Below are 15,003 nucleotides of genomic sequence, written 5' to 3' on the forward strand. Positions count from 1 at the left end.
GGGGCTTTTACGTTTTAGATTTTTTTACGTTTGGTTGATGCATCTTGCCCATGGTCCTTAATTTGTCAGGAGGATTTGGCAAGCAGCAAACTTGTTTCTGCTAGTTTTCTTCTGCTATCAGAACCACATACAGTTATATTTGTGAGAGTTTTAAAATATAAGCTTTGGAACTCCTAATTGGTGAAAATTTGTAACTTAGGGAAATAGTTACTAAGGACCAATACAAGTTAACTTTTTACCATATCTTAGTTTATCATGGGAATCACTAGCCTGTGGTAACATACTTGAATCAACAGGTTATATTCTAAAAATATCTGAGGGCCTTATCCAAGTGGAAGACAATTCTATGAAGGCAGGTTAGTTACTCCTGCAATAAAAGAATAACTTAGCCTCGCAAGCTGCATGAGAGGGAAGGGAGAAGTACCTTTTGCTCTGGGCCCGTTAAGATGGCACCAGGAAGCATCAGGCCACAGGTTGTCAGCTCCTGAGCAGGAAAAATAGTACCAACTTTGACCTGGCCTTATTTTTCCAGGAATAATGCTGCTTCTGATGTTCTCTGCATATCGAGGTGTTTTGCATGAATTTAGCTAGAACAATGTTTCCATAGCGTCCCCAGATCAATCCAGAGACTTGTGGGTTATGCCCCTCCTGTAGCAGGTTAGATAGAGAGAACTCAGAAGTTTGCTACAATAGAGCATGTGCAGCCAGCCTCACTTCAGTATTCTCTCTATCTAGCAGGTAGAAGGGAGCATAAAGTGCAGCTCTGTGGCCTGAGGCTCCTATCCCGTTCCCTCGGGTGTGTTGAGCTTTCTCTGGGGTTGAGGTGCTGGAGCACATTCTGGGATACACCTGGTGGTGCCAGGTCCCTACCCTTCTCCCCCTGTCAGCCTACTTAAATTCTGTTGAGGATTTTGGCTGTATTCCTCTCCTGTCTCTTAAAAAAAAAAAAAAAGAACCAGACGGAACGATTCTCCAGTACAGCCTCATTTTGGCTTGCTTGGCGCTTGGAACAATTCTCCGTTCAGCTTATTTGGAACGTGAGCAGGGCTGGGACTGTGGAGAAGGTAAGGCTTTTGGGGCTATGTCCGTTCTGTTGGAGTCCGTTAAGCGCAGCTCGCGCTGCGGGGCACGGTGGCACGGCGCTTCCCTGTGAGTTTTGTTCCGCGACAGTAGTGAGTCATAGTGCGGATCAGGGGATTGCGTGTTGGGCACCACAGCGCCAAAAGGGATCGTTTCTCGCTTGGTGGGAAAGTCTGTGACTGGACCGGTTGATCCGCCGGCGCCATTTTCTTGCTAGCGCCGCGGTCTCAGGATGCGGCGGCGGGATCTGCTGGGGCTCCCTCCGACAGAGAAGCCTCGATTTCTCTCCCGGAAAAGGCTATTATGGGGGCATTTCCCCCGGAGTTTTTACTCTTTTGCTCAAAGCATTTTTATTGCGCTCTGAGGGAGAGGGGCAGGAGGCAGCCATTTTCGAGGCTCTGCTGCCTCGGGCTCTGAGTTCGTACAGAAGCCGCCTAAGACGGCCCAGTTGGGTTTAAGGGGCCGGTAGAGTGGAGGAGTAGCATAATGGTTAGTGCAGCAGGCTTTGAACCTGGCTGTCTGGGTTCATTTCCCTCTGCTGCTCCTTCTGTCCGTGAGCAAGTCACTTAGCCCTCCATAATAATCCTGGGACGACATATGGATTCGGAGGGTGTCCCAGGGTCAGGGGAATCCTTTTCAGGGCACCTTGAACAGAGGGAGTTGCCCGCGGGTGAGGGAGTTTACCTCACCGCAACCAGGCTCTTTAAAGGGAAGAACTGATTCCGTTCTTTATACAGGCATTGTAAGTTCTAATTTTATATCCTCTGCAGTTAGCTCTTCCATTTGGTCGGGCACTAGGAGCCGGCGGAAGCCTGTTAGGTTCATGAGGCTATTCTGTTCTTGGGTGTATGTGCGCGCTTGATTATTAGCATTTGTATGCGCTACCAAACACTTGCAGCGCTGAACACCTGACATTTATTTTATGTATTTAACACCTGACATTTATTTATTTATTGCATTTGTGTCCCACATTTTCTCACCTATTTGCAGGCTCAATGTGTCATAAAGAGACAGTCCCTGCTCAAGAGCTTACAATCTAGTATAGCTCCATCTTTATTGCCACTCCACATGGCACTGCTGAGGCCCCAGTGCTCCCCTGGGTTCTGATATGCTTGCAATTCAGGCAGTTTTATATGTAGATCTTTCAGGAATGTGATTGGGAACCTAGTGTGGAGCACTGCAGTTTCTGCATATTTGTTTTCCACAGCTTTGAGTCTTCAGCTTTCCAGGGGCGAGGTAGGTGACCCTTTAGTCCCCTGCAGCTGTGCTGTGACAGTGAGAGCCCTATGCTGCTGCTTGGAAAGTACTGCCAATCTGAAAGTCTCCTGGTAGAGATGCCTGTGCTTCTCGAGGCGAGTTACAGTTAGACTATTTCTGGACCCTCCTTGAGGAGATTCAGGGGCAGGGTTGCCAGGTGGAAAATTTTTTTCCAGCCCAAAGGAGCCCAAAATCCAGCCCAAAACCCGCCCAAACTCAAACCCCGCCCCTGACACCCCTGCCCCCGCCGTCATCAACCCCGCCCCCGCCGTCATCAACCCCGCCCCCGCCGTCATCGGCCCCGCCTCCCCCGTCATCGGCCCCGCCTCCCCGTCACTAACCCCGCCTCCCACGTCACTAACCCCGCCCAGAAACGTCATCAACCCCGCCCACCGCGGCCGAAAAAACCGCCCCGAAGCCAAAAAGGAGCCCAAAAAACCGCAACCCGCCGCGGGCAAAAATTTCCCGCGGCGGGTCGCGGAAAACCACCCAATTGGGCGGTAAAACCGCCCACCTGGCAACACTGTTCAGGGGGTGTGTACATCTTTAATGGAAGGGAGGAAGGGATCAGGATTAGGGATCCTACCCTAGGTTTTCACTCTTCCACTCTTCTTCTTTCTCAGACATGGCAGTACAGTGTTTTAGTAGTCAGGCTTAAGGCTGTTGACTAGATGTTTCTGTGTGAAATGTTACATTTTAAGGCTAGTGCAGGCCTCTCAGGTTTCTCTTGGTTTCCTTGGTAACCCTGCACCCTCTGGGTTCCCCTGGCTCCCCTGGTGGCATTTGCTCTGTGGGTATTGGTTACATCAATCTAGTTTTATTGAGGAGGGCTGCTGGCCTTTCAGCCTGAAGGTTATAGGTTCAAGGCTGGTTTTTCCATCCTATTAGATACTGTGGGCTCAGCTAGATTTCCAGTGGGGCATGTTTTATTTCATTATCTCTTATGGCTTGCTTGGCCAAGTAGTTCTTACATGACTGGAACAGTTTTCAGAACTCTTCAGTTTTAAAATTTTGCTCTTCTCTCTCTTTCTTAGCACACTGATACTGGCCACACTTTTACATATTAGCCTCAGCTGCCTGATACTGCAGCGTTCCCGATATCTCTAATTGTTTCTTATGGGGTACCTAAATTTCATGAGGAGTGGCCCAGGAGTTACTTCAGTGTAGAGATAGCTTAATAGTGGTTGCAATGAGCTGAGAGTGAGCACTGAGCTCTAGGGGTGCGGCTTCACGACCCACTGTAGCTTGCTTTTTGTAGCATGCAATGGTACTACAGACATATGCTGCTACACCATCTGTCTCTGGTGTACCTGGTATTACAACTGATACCCGTCAGGGCGGAATTTTTCTTCCGGAACAGCAACGGGCGAAGCTGTGCCAGGTTTCTTCCCTCATTCGTCTGAAGGCTCCAACAGCGTTGGACTATGTTCAGGGGTTGTTCCTTGGGCCCGGAGCCGCATGCGGCCTTTGCAATGGTATCTACTCAGCCGTTGGTCTTTCCTTTCCAAGGTTCTTCGATTCGTTTTCCCTGGACACCGCGAGCTTCTTTTGCTCTGCGGTGTTGGCTCAGGTCAGATACTGACTCGGGGCATGCCTCTCGCCGCGTCGGAGTGGCGTGTGGTTCTCGGCCACTCAGCTCAGGGGAGTTGGTTGCAGTTCAATTTCATGGAACTTCGGGCGTTTCAGTTGGCGCTCCTAGCTTTCGAGATGTTGTTGAGAGTTCAACCAGTCCAAGTTCTCTGCGATAATGCGACAGCGGTAGCGTACGTCATTCAGCAGGGCGGAACTCGAAGTGCTCTGCTGGCAGAAGAGGCGTCCGTGCTGTCTCTTGGGGCAGAGAAGCATTGAGTTCAGTTGTCAGCGGCTCACATAGCGGGAGTGCTAAGTGTACAGGCCAACTTTTTCAGTCGCAGTCGCTTGGATGCCGGGTAGTGGGAGCTCTCTCCGCCGGCTGTCAGCCAGATTTCGGATCACTGGCGGACTCCGGTGATGGATTTCATGGCTTGATTCTACAATCCCAAGGTGACCCAGTTCTTCAGCAAAGTGCAGCTGTGACCAAGTGGTAACATCACTGGTCTTGTAATGCAGAGGTAGACAGTTCAAATCCCACTGTTACTACTAATAAAGCTGTGAGCAACAACAGTTAAGAGGCAGAGAGTTTGAGTCCAAAGGAATGGACGCTATTCTTCAGCCGTGGCCGTTGGAGCTTCTATATGTCTTTCCTCCGTAGCCAATGGTCGGTCAAGTAGTGGGGAAATCTCTCGCCTTCCAGGTCCGGTAATACTTATTGCGCCGGACTGGCCCAGATGTCCTTGGTATGCGGGCTTGATTCACCTCCTGATCGAGCCGTTCCACCTATCTCACTGGCCGGGTCTTATCCTTCAGGGGCTGGTAGTCATGAAAGATCACGCTCCATTTGGGCTTATGGCCTCGCCTTTGTACGGTCGTGTCTGAGGTGTCCAGGATAGCCGGAGGCGGTTTTTGGGACCATGTTACAGGCGCGCAAATGTTCCACTTCTGTTGCGTATGATGGACTCAGTTCTAGCGGAAACAATGCAAAGTATACAGTAAAGGTATAGTAGAACAGCCTAGCTGTATGGGGAAATCAAACACAAGCAGCTTAGCTACACACATCTCAATACTAGCAGAGCAATGCAAACATATGGCATACAGTAGAACACAATAGACTAGGCAAAGGGCCCGCCCTAGTGGGACAAAGACAAACAGGCAATACTTGGCTGACAAAGGTAACACCACTAGTGGTTAAGAAAATGGTTCATTCTGTCAGTAGATGAGCCGCTGATCAACCGCGGCAAGCTTCCTCAAAACCAGAGTGAAACAGAAGCAAAACAAAGGGAAAAGAGTCTCTTACGGACCTGCACCTCAGGTAGAGGCAAGAGCGGGTCACTCCGCTCAAAGAAGACTAGGGATGTCCTCTAAGACAAGCAAACAGTCACTGAGGCGCCCGAGTCAACTGCTTCCAAGGCAGGCAAGATAAAGCAGCAAAGCCTGAGCCAACACCCCTCCGCGCTTCAAGCACTGCTCCCTCGTCCAGAGATGCCTCAAGACGTGGCCTCAGCTGCTGCACCTACATCACCATCATCCAGCCCACATAGGCCCAAACACAGCACAAAGCCACTTGCTGCATACAGTGACCAAGGACTCACGGTGGGCGACTGGAAACTCAACTGAGGCATGGGAGTTTCTGGACTCAGGCTTGGCAGCAGGCTTCACTGGACCCAAGCAAAGGTGAAGGCTGTAGTCAGAGCTTTTACTCCTACTACTACTACTACTATTTAGCATTTCTATAGCGCTACAAGGCATACGCAGCGCTGTACAAACATAGAAGAAAGACAGTCCCTGCTCAAAGAGCTTACAATCTAATTGAAAGCAGGCTTCATAGGAACACAGCATAAGGTGAAAGCTGTAAGCAAAGCTTTTACTCCTCAGGACTACCAGACTTGAAAGCAGGCTTCACAGGAACACAGCATAAGGTGAAAGCTGTAGGAAAATCTTTTACTCAGGATTACCAGGCTTGAAAGCAGACTTCCACTGGAGCACAGCATAAGGAGAAAGCTGTAGCAAAGCTTTACCTCTCAGGACTACCTGACTTGGAAGCAGACTTCCACTGGAACACAGCATAAGGAGAAAGCTATAGGCAAAGCTTCAGAAGTTGGAACTAGCAGAGCCCCAGGCAGGCCTGGGCTTAATCAAGGATAAATTGCCAGAACACTGAGCACACTCAGAAGCCAGCTTAAGAAGTGCTCAGTGCTGATGACATTACAGTGCTGATGACATGACATAATCTGCTTGGACCAATATTATAGTAATTCTGCTGAAAAATATGATTTTTGAGGGCACATAGATTCCTTCTACAGATCTTGGAACATAATAGTACAAAGAAAACAAAGGATTTTTATTCATTCATTTATTTGTATTCAAGTAGTAAAGCCAGGATTGATTTTTTGATGGGGCCTGAGATTAACATGGGTGGGTACCTGGCAGTAGAGTGGAATGGGTAGATGTGAATCCACTATTTACTATTTCCAAAAATACAAAGAATAGGGGTACATAAGTACGTAAGGACATAAGTATTGCCACACTGGGACAGACCAAAGGTCCATCAAGCCCAGCGTCCTATTTCCAACAGTGGCCAATCCAGGTCACAAATACCTGGCAAGATCCCCAAAAAGTTCAATACATTTTATGCTACTTATCCCAGGTATAGCAGAGAGAGGGAGCGAAACACAAACAAAAAGCAAAAGAACAAAAAAAGCACCAAGGGCCTTCAGGGGAAGGGAATCAGAACCTTTAATCATATATGTTGATGGATCCTAAGGAGCTTAGCCAAGATTGGGTGGCAGAGCCGGTGGCGGGAGTCGGGGATGGTGCTGGGCAGACTTATACGGTCTGTGCCAGAACCGGTGGTGGGAGGCGGGACTGGTGCTGAGCAGACTTATACGGTCTGTGCCAGAACCGGTGGTGGGAGGCGGGTATAGTGCTGGGCAGACTTATACGGTCTGTGCCCTGAAAAGGTACAAATCAAGGTAAGGTATACACAAAAAGTAGCACATATGAGTTTATCTTGTTGGGCAGACTGGATGGACCGTGCAGGTCTTTTTCTGCCATCATCTATTTTACTATGCTACCAGCTTGGCCGCCACCACTCTACAGGTCACTGACTGGAACTGCAGGTAATTTTAGAAGGTTTAGAAGGAGGAACAGGGTACTGACGAGCAAGGCGACAACCACCGTGACACCTGTGGGTTCTGTCCCAGCTATCCAGCTAACCCCCTGGCTGAACTGGTTACCAATTAACCAACTAGACTAGGAGTAGGCCTCTTCCATAGTGTAGGAGCCGCACAGAAGACCGCCTTCCACTTGCTGGAAATAGAAAATTACTGAAGTGCTGAGGCTTCACAAACACACTTCTTTATTCTATTTCTGTTACGTCTGTGCTCCCCTCACCCTCTGGTGGCCAGAACCGGTGGCTGCTATGGACTATCACCCGTTCCAGACTTTAGCCTAGTCCAGTCCAGATCTTCCAGGCTGCCAGACTTGTCTGTTTTGTTTGACCGTGCACTGCACCCGTAGCTGCCTGATGATTGCTGCAGCTGAAGCTCAGCTGCTGCTGGGCTTATTAGCCATTTGGAACCTCTCTGCCTTTGCCTTTGCATGGCGTCTAAGGCCCTGGTATGTTGGTGCTTGTTGCACTTCAGCCTGAGTTTGTTTCCTTGCTCTTGTTCTTGCCTGAAGTCTTGCCTGTTCTAGTTAGTCTATGTTTAGTTTAGGGTATTGCTTGTTTACTGTATTACTTGTTTCCCAGTCTTGTGTCTTGTTTGTATGTCTTTGTCTAGTTCTGGGTTTATCTGTGTTTGTTCCCTGCTTCAGTGGCTGATCGCAGCTTTCAGTCCTGTCCTTTAGCCTATCCTTTCCCTGCCTTGCTGTCCCTGTGCTGCCTAGCTGTTATCCAGTCCTGCCCTGTCCAGTAAGTCCTGCCGGCCACCTGAAGCCTGGAGCTCAACTCTTGGTGAAAAGTGGCCAGGTGCAGGTGAAGCCTAACTGTTTGTTAGAGATCTGCCCTGTCTCTAGCGTGGGGTGGTTTTGCCTGCCACTGCCACGCCTCGGCAGTGGTCCAAGGGCTCACAACCCAGTTTCCAGCTTTGAAAACGTGACAATTTCCAACTGCAGGCTGATGGACACAACACCTACAGCTCCTGGACGTCTGGTGAGGCCGCTGATTAATAGATTGGCCAGAAGCAAATTCCTGTGCCAGAATGATATCTCTCATTCATCTTTCCTTTGAGTACTGGAAAAATGCTTTGACATGCTTAATAGCCAGAACCTGCAGGATTCCTGCTACACTGAAAAACAGGTTAGACCAGTATTAGCCACTGTCTAGATCAGCGGTTCTCAACCTTTTTTCTGTTCTGACACATATGACAATGTTTCATGTTTATTCCACACTTGATATACTGCCTTTCTGTAGATACAGTCAAAGCAATTTACATATATTCACGAGCATGACACAGTACAATCTATGGCTGAACAAAAAGAAATCTAAATATGATTTAACTTTTGTTTAAAATGATGCAAGGGATTTTTTTTTAATAAACTTTGTGAGGGAGGGAGTAGCGTAAACCCAGTTCCCCTTAACACTCCCTGATCAGGCCACTTTATGGGTATGCTAGTTAGAATGCTGAGTCAGAAGAGCAGGACTTGAGAGGAAGTTAAAAGCACTGCAGTGGAATGGAACAGGAAGGCCCTGAGTAAGGAGTAAGGAATCCTCCAAGGGTATTCCAGACTGGGGTTGTAGTGTCTGAAGACGCACTCTAAGGACCCCAGGGAAGGCAGAAGTTGCCTTCCACCTGCGCCTCCAGAGATTGTCTGTGAGATAGAATGTCTATGAGGTAACAGAAGAGTGCTAAGGTAGGCTAATTTAACCCTTGGCTTGTGAGATTTTAACCTATGAGTACTGTCCAGAGCTAGACTGGGCTGGGTTAATTGGGGAGACAAAGACTAGTGAATATTGAAATTGTGGAGTCTGTCAGGGACAGGACGGAAGGAAGATTATATGAACTCAGGAGACTTCTTACTTTATTCCGACTGTGAAGTAAACAGGCTGTTTCACCTGCTTGTACATGCAAATAAAGGGGTCGATATTCAACTGGTTGCAGTGAGCGTTTTGCTGTCCGCCACCAGTGTTATTCCCAGACATTCAATTCAAAGCCCTGTCCAGGTTTCGGCATTGAATATTTTTTTTTTTTGAGCTGGCTAGCACATAACCGGTTAAGACAATATTCTGAACTTAATCAGCCATAGTCTAGCACATAAAGTTAGGACTGTGATTTCTGTGGTCATGTTGATGTTCTAAACCCGGATGATTATGTTCTGAGTATTGAAACTTAAGCGTCCAAGTGCTGACAATACCCCCAACATAGCTGCTTTTTTCTTAAGTGCTAACCGGTCGTTTTCAACTAAGATAACTGGTTAAGTGATGCTGAAAAACACTGGATAGCCGTGAACAAGCGATTTAACCAGTCAGCAGCTGTTGCTGGCTGGTTAAAACATTTTGAACATCGACCAGAAAGTGTTTTCGTCTTTGCAATCCTTGTGTGACTGTATTTGTGAAGGCTCCATGCCTGGTAGCTAGCACACACTACCACAAACTGTTACTGAAATTAAAAGTTATTGCATTTTTTTTCTCATAGAAGTTTTAATATTAATTTACTTTCAATGAGATATCTGGGACTCACGTGCTCCACACAGTTTTTGGTATAGTGTTGAATGCTAAAAAAGTTCACAGTAAACAGGTAGAAGGACAAATAAAGCAGGGGTGTTTCCTCAGGTCATCTACTCCTCCTCTGGATCCAGCAACAGGCAGTGATCACAGCCACAGAGGATTTATTACTGGACCAGGCTGCTGACAGTGGTAATCACTGCCAGATGGGAGGATACACAATGCAGCATTTGTACCCTAGACTGGTGGCAGCAAATATTGAAGTCAAGATTTAGTGGTGATGTTGCCAGTGGGGGTTCAGCAGACTTGTAATATTTCCAGATAGGACTGGCAGCAGCAAAGGCTAAAGTTTCATGGATTTGATATACCGCCTTTCTGTGGTACAGTCAAAGTGGTTTACATATATGCAGGTACTCATTGGGAGTAATGAGGAAGCAGAAATAAAGATTGGTTATAAGGATTTCAAGTAACTGATTCCCTGGCTAGCCTGTAGATGCACGTTTGTTAAAGAAAGCATGGGCTTGCTATCTATGTCAAATTTGTGGTGACACATCTCCCAGCTGTTGAGAACCATTGGTCTAGATGGATGGTCTTTACTAGATAATATGTTAAAGCCCTTGGAAGCGCTGTCTTTCTATCATCCCTGGAAATCAGTGCAAGCAAATAGAAATTCCTATCTGAAACAAACTTTCTTTTTAGTCATTGTGAGTCACATTCTGCCCCCAAGATGGAGCTATAAGACAAGGTATAATGTAGATTGTAACGTTTCCTCTAAAAACACTGTGCTGTGAGTACTGTTGTGGCTATGAGTATATGAATTTTCATGTTGGAGCTATGCTGCTTACCCTCTAAAATCTGAGCCATTGTACTCTTGCTGCACAGCTATAGTAGGAGTAGTAGGATTTAGCTGTTAGCAGTGATATCCGTTACATCTAACACTGTGTTCATAAAGTTCATCAGTATTATCCATGCTTACAATAATACATAAGCAGTACATAAATGTTGCCATACTGGGACAGACCGAAGGTCCTTCAAGCCCAGTATCCTGTTTCCAACAGTGGCCAATCCGGGTCACAAGTACCTGGCAAGATCCCAAAATAGTACAATACATTTTCCCAAGTTCATTTTAATTTTTATTTATTTTATTTATTGCATTTGTATCCCACATTTTCCCACCTCTTTGCGGGCTCAGTGTGGCTTACAGTAAGATATGAATAATGGAAATACATTTGTTACAACTTGGTTATGGGTTACATTGTACAAGTTATGCGAGACCATCGAAGTATCGTTAGGAATTTAACAATGGGACATCAACATAGAAACATTGGAGGGAGACAATGGGAAGCTTAAAGGGCAGTATTAAGACACAAAGACATATGGTGTACATATTTCTGTGAGTAAGTGTATGAGTGATGTGGAATTACGGGGGATGAGGGTCAGAAGTGGATGTATGATGCATTGATGAACAGTGAGTGTGGACTCTATGTGTTTTGGCTCTTTCCGTAAATTGTTTCGAACAGATGGGTCTTCAATTGTTTGCGGAAGGAAGCTTGTTCATAAATCGTTCTTAAGTTGCGCGGCAGTGTATTCCAAAGCTGCGTGCTCATGTGAGAAAAGGTTGACGCGTGTAGTGTCTTGTATTTCACGCCCTTGCAATTAGGGAAGTGGAGGTTGAGGTATGTTCGGGATGATCTTTTAGCATTTCTGGGTGGTAGGTCTATCAACTCGGACATGTAGGCTGGGGCTTCACCGTGAATGATCTTGTGGACTAGTGTGCATACCTTAAAAGTGACGCGTTCCTTAAGTGGAAGCCAGTGTAGTTTCTCTCGTAATGGTGTTGCCCTTTCATATTTTGGTTTTCCAAAGATGAGTCTGGCTGCTGTGTTCTGGGCTGTTTGAAGTTTCCTCAGTATTTGCTCTTTACAGCCTGCGTATAGTGAGTTGCAGTAATCCAGATGGCTGAGGACGAGGGATTGCACTAGGTTGCGAAAGACGAATCTTGGGAAGAATGGTTTTATCCTTTTCAATTTCCACATGCAGTAGAACATCTTCTTAGTTGTGTTGTTTACGTGGGTTTCGAGTGTTAGGTGGCGGTCGATAGTGACTCCAAGGATTTTTAGCGTTTCTGAGATTGGAAGGTTTAGGTTTGGTGTGTTTATCGCGTTGAATTCATTTGTGTTGTATTGGGAGGTGAGTATCAGGCATTGAGTTTTTTCTGCATTTAATTTCAGACGAAATGCATCTGCCCATGTATTCATGATGTATAGACTTTGATTGATTTCGTTGAAGATTTCTTTGATGTCTTGTTTGAAAGGGATGTATATTGTCACATCATCGGCGTATATATATGGGTTGAGGTTATGGTTTGATAGGAGTTTTGCTAAAGGGATCATCATTAGGTTGAAGATAGTTGGTGAGAGAGGTGATCCTTGTGGAACTCCACATTCAGGTGTCCATAATGGCTTATGGACTTTTCTTTTAGGAAGCTGTCCAAACCCTTTTTAAACCCAGCTAAACTAACTGCTTTTACCACATTCTCTTGCAACGAATTCCAGAGTTTAATTCCACATTGAGTGCAGAAATATTTTCTCCGATTCGTTTTAAATTTACTACTTTGTAGTTTCATTGTGTGCCCCGTAGTCCTAGTATTTTTGGAAAGAGTAAACAAGCGATTCACATCCACACATTATTTTATATACCTCTATCATATCTCCCCTGAGCCATCTTTTCTCCAAGCTGAAGAGTCCTAGCCGTTTCAGCCTTTCCTCATAGAGAAGTCGTTCCATCCCTTTTATCATTTTTGTTGCCCTTCTCTGTACCTTTTCTAATTCTACTATATCTTTTTTGAAATGCTATGACCAGATTTGCACACAGTATTGAAAGTGCTGTTGCACCACGGAGCGATACAAAGGTATTATAACATCCTCGTTTTTATTTTCCACTCCTTTCCTAATAATACCTAACATTCTATTTGCTTTCTTGGCCACCGCAGTACGCTAAGCAGAGGGTTTCAGAGTATCATCAATGATGACGCCTAGATCCTTTTCCTGGTTGGTGACTCCTAACGCAGAACTTTGCATCACATAGCTATAGTTTGGGTTCCTCTTTCCCACATGCATCACTTTGCACTTGCTCACATTAAACATCAACTGCCATTTGGATGCCCAGTCTCATAAGGTCCTCTTGCAATTTTTCACAATCCTCTTGCGATTTAACAACTTTGAATAGCTTTGTGTCATCAGCAAATTTAATTACCTTACTAGTTATTCCCATACCTAGATCCTTTATAAATATGTTAAAAAGCAGCGGTCCCAACATACACCCATGCGGAACCCCACTACCCTTCTCCATTGAGAATACTGTCCATTTAACCATAATCTCTGTTTTCTATCTGTTAACCAGTTTTTAATCCACAGAAGAAGACTATCTGCTATCCCTTGACTTTCCAATTTCCTCTGGCATCTTTCATGAGGTACTTTGTCAAATGCCTTTTGAAAATCCAGATACACAGTATCGACTGGCTCACCTTTATCCACATGTTTGTTCACCCCTTCAAAGAAATGTAATAAATTGGTGAGGCAAGATTTCCCTTCACTAAATTCATGTTGACTTCGTCTCATTAATCCATGCTTTTGAATATGCTGTGTAATTTTGTACTTTATAATAGTCTCTACCATTTTGCCTGGCACCATCGTCAGTGTCACCGGTCTGTACTTTCCGGGATCACTTCTGGAACCCTTAAAAAAAATCGGCGTTACATTGGCCACCCTCTAATCTTCTGATACCATGCTTGATTTTAAAGATAAATTACGTATTACTAACAGTAGTTCCGCAAGTTCATTTTGCAATTCTGTCAATACTCTGGGATGTATACCATCTGGTCCTGGCGTTTTGCTACTCTTCAATTTGTCAAATTGCCCCATTACATCTTCCAGGTTTACAGAGATTTGATTGTTTCTCTGACTCATCAGCATCGAATACCATTTCTGTCTCCAGTATCTCTCCCACATCTTCCTCGGTGAAGACCGAAGCAAAGAATTCATTTAATCTCTCCGCTATGGTCTTTTCTTCCCTGAGTGCCCTTTACCCCTCTGTCATTTAGCGGTCCAAAAGATTCTTTTGCCGGCTTCTTCCTTTTAATATACCTAAAAAAGTTTTTGCTATGCATTTTTGTCTCCAACACAGTCTTCTTTTCAAAGTCTCTTTTTGCCTTTCTTATCAGTGCTTTGCATTTGACTTGCCATTCTTTATGCAGTTTCCTGAAGGATTTTCATTTAGCTGCTTGATGGATGTTAGTATTGTGTACCAGTATTGTGGAAACATATATATCCAGTTGGAAGGAATTCCTCAAAAGATAATATATTCATATTTAGCATGTAAAATTACTTCAGCTTTCTCTTCAGTGCATAACTGCTCTCCTAGACTTATTTAATTGAAAAAAATCTTCCAGTTGGAACTGCTCACATATTCTTGTCACTAATGCTCTTAACACAACAAAAATCTGACCAGCCTGTCCTCAAATGTTCCAGCTGACAGTGCCTATTTACAGCAACTCCTTCTTCATTTAAACCAGCTCTTGTCACTGATAAGGCCATGATTAGTAAACCAGGGAATTGTATGTACCTTTGTCTCATATATTTTCATCATTGCTTATGCAGCCCAAGAAATTTCAAAGTAGATATTTGAAAAAAACTTCTGTACTAGATTGTGAGACTGACCACATAAATGCTGTGTAAAAAAAAAAAATCCTGACAGTTGTTTGTATAACTTTGATCATTTTATTTGCAGTACACAGGAGTGGAATATGACAATCACAATCTCCAAGGTGATCAAAGGAATCGTTTATTGTCCAAATACAGTGGTGCTGACAGTATGAACCCGACACGGGCCGTGTTATGACACCCAAGCCTTCGTTAGGGGTTCTTATAAGCCATTGTAAAACCATAAGACAAGTATCCAAATGCCAAGCATAAAAACTAAGCACCACAAACTGCAGTACTAAAACCAAAGTACTGCATCTCTACTAGAAGTGGCTTTACATCTGGTATAAGAACCCCTGACAAAGTCTTGGGTTTTGTAACACGGCTCGTGTCAGGTTCATACTGTCAGCATCATTATATTTAGGCAATAAACATTCCTTTTCCTCTGCAGCAGATGAATCCAGAAACTGGTGGACTGTGTCCATCTACCATCAGGTGGAGATAGAGATAACTAGACTGAAGATAGAGATACCAGATGACCAGCCCCTTCAGTAGCCAGTATATCTCTATCTCCAGCAGGTGGTAGATGACATCTCTTCAGCTCCTGCATTCATCTTCTGTGGGGCATCTCCTGGGCCTTAGCCAGTTGAGAGTGGGGGCGATTGGCTGAGTGGTGCCATCCTTAGGGGCATACCTGGTCTCCAGGTCCCTTCCTCACCCCTTAGT

At 45.3% G+C, this 15,003-nt stretch overlaps 1 protein-coding gene across 3 annotated transcripts in view; it reads left to right on the forward strand.

Annotated features, from left to right (window-relative positions):
* Nucleotides 1-15,003, forward strand: part of ZPBP2 (zona pellucida binding protein 2) — a 175,681-nt gene that overhangs the window by 123,044 nt on the left and 37,634 nt on the right. The gene's annotated exons all lie outside the window — the stretch shown is intronic.

Source organism: Microcaecilia unicolor, chromosome 12, assembly GCF_901765095.1.
Source record: "Microcaecilia unicolor chromosome 12, aMicUni1.1, whole genome shotgun sequence".
Lineage (NCBI taxonomy): Eukaryota > Metazoa > Chordata > Amphibia > Gymnophiona > Siphonopidae > Microcaecilia > Microcaecilia unicolor.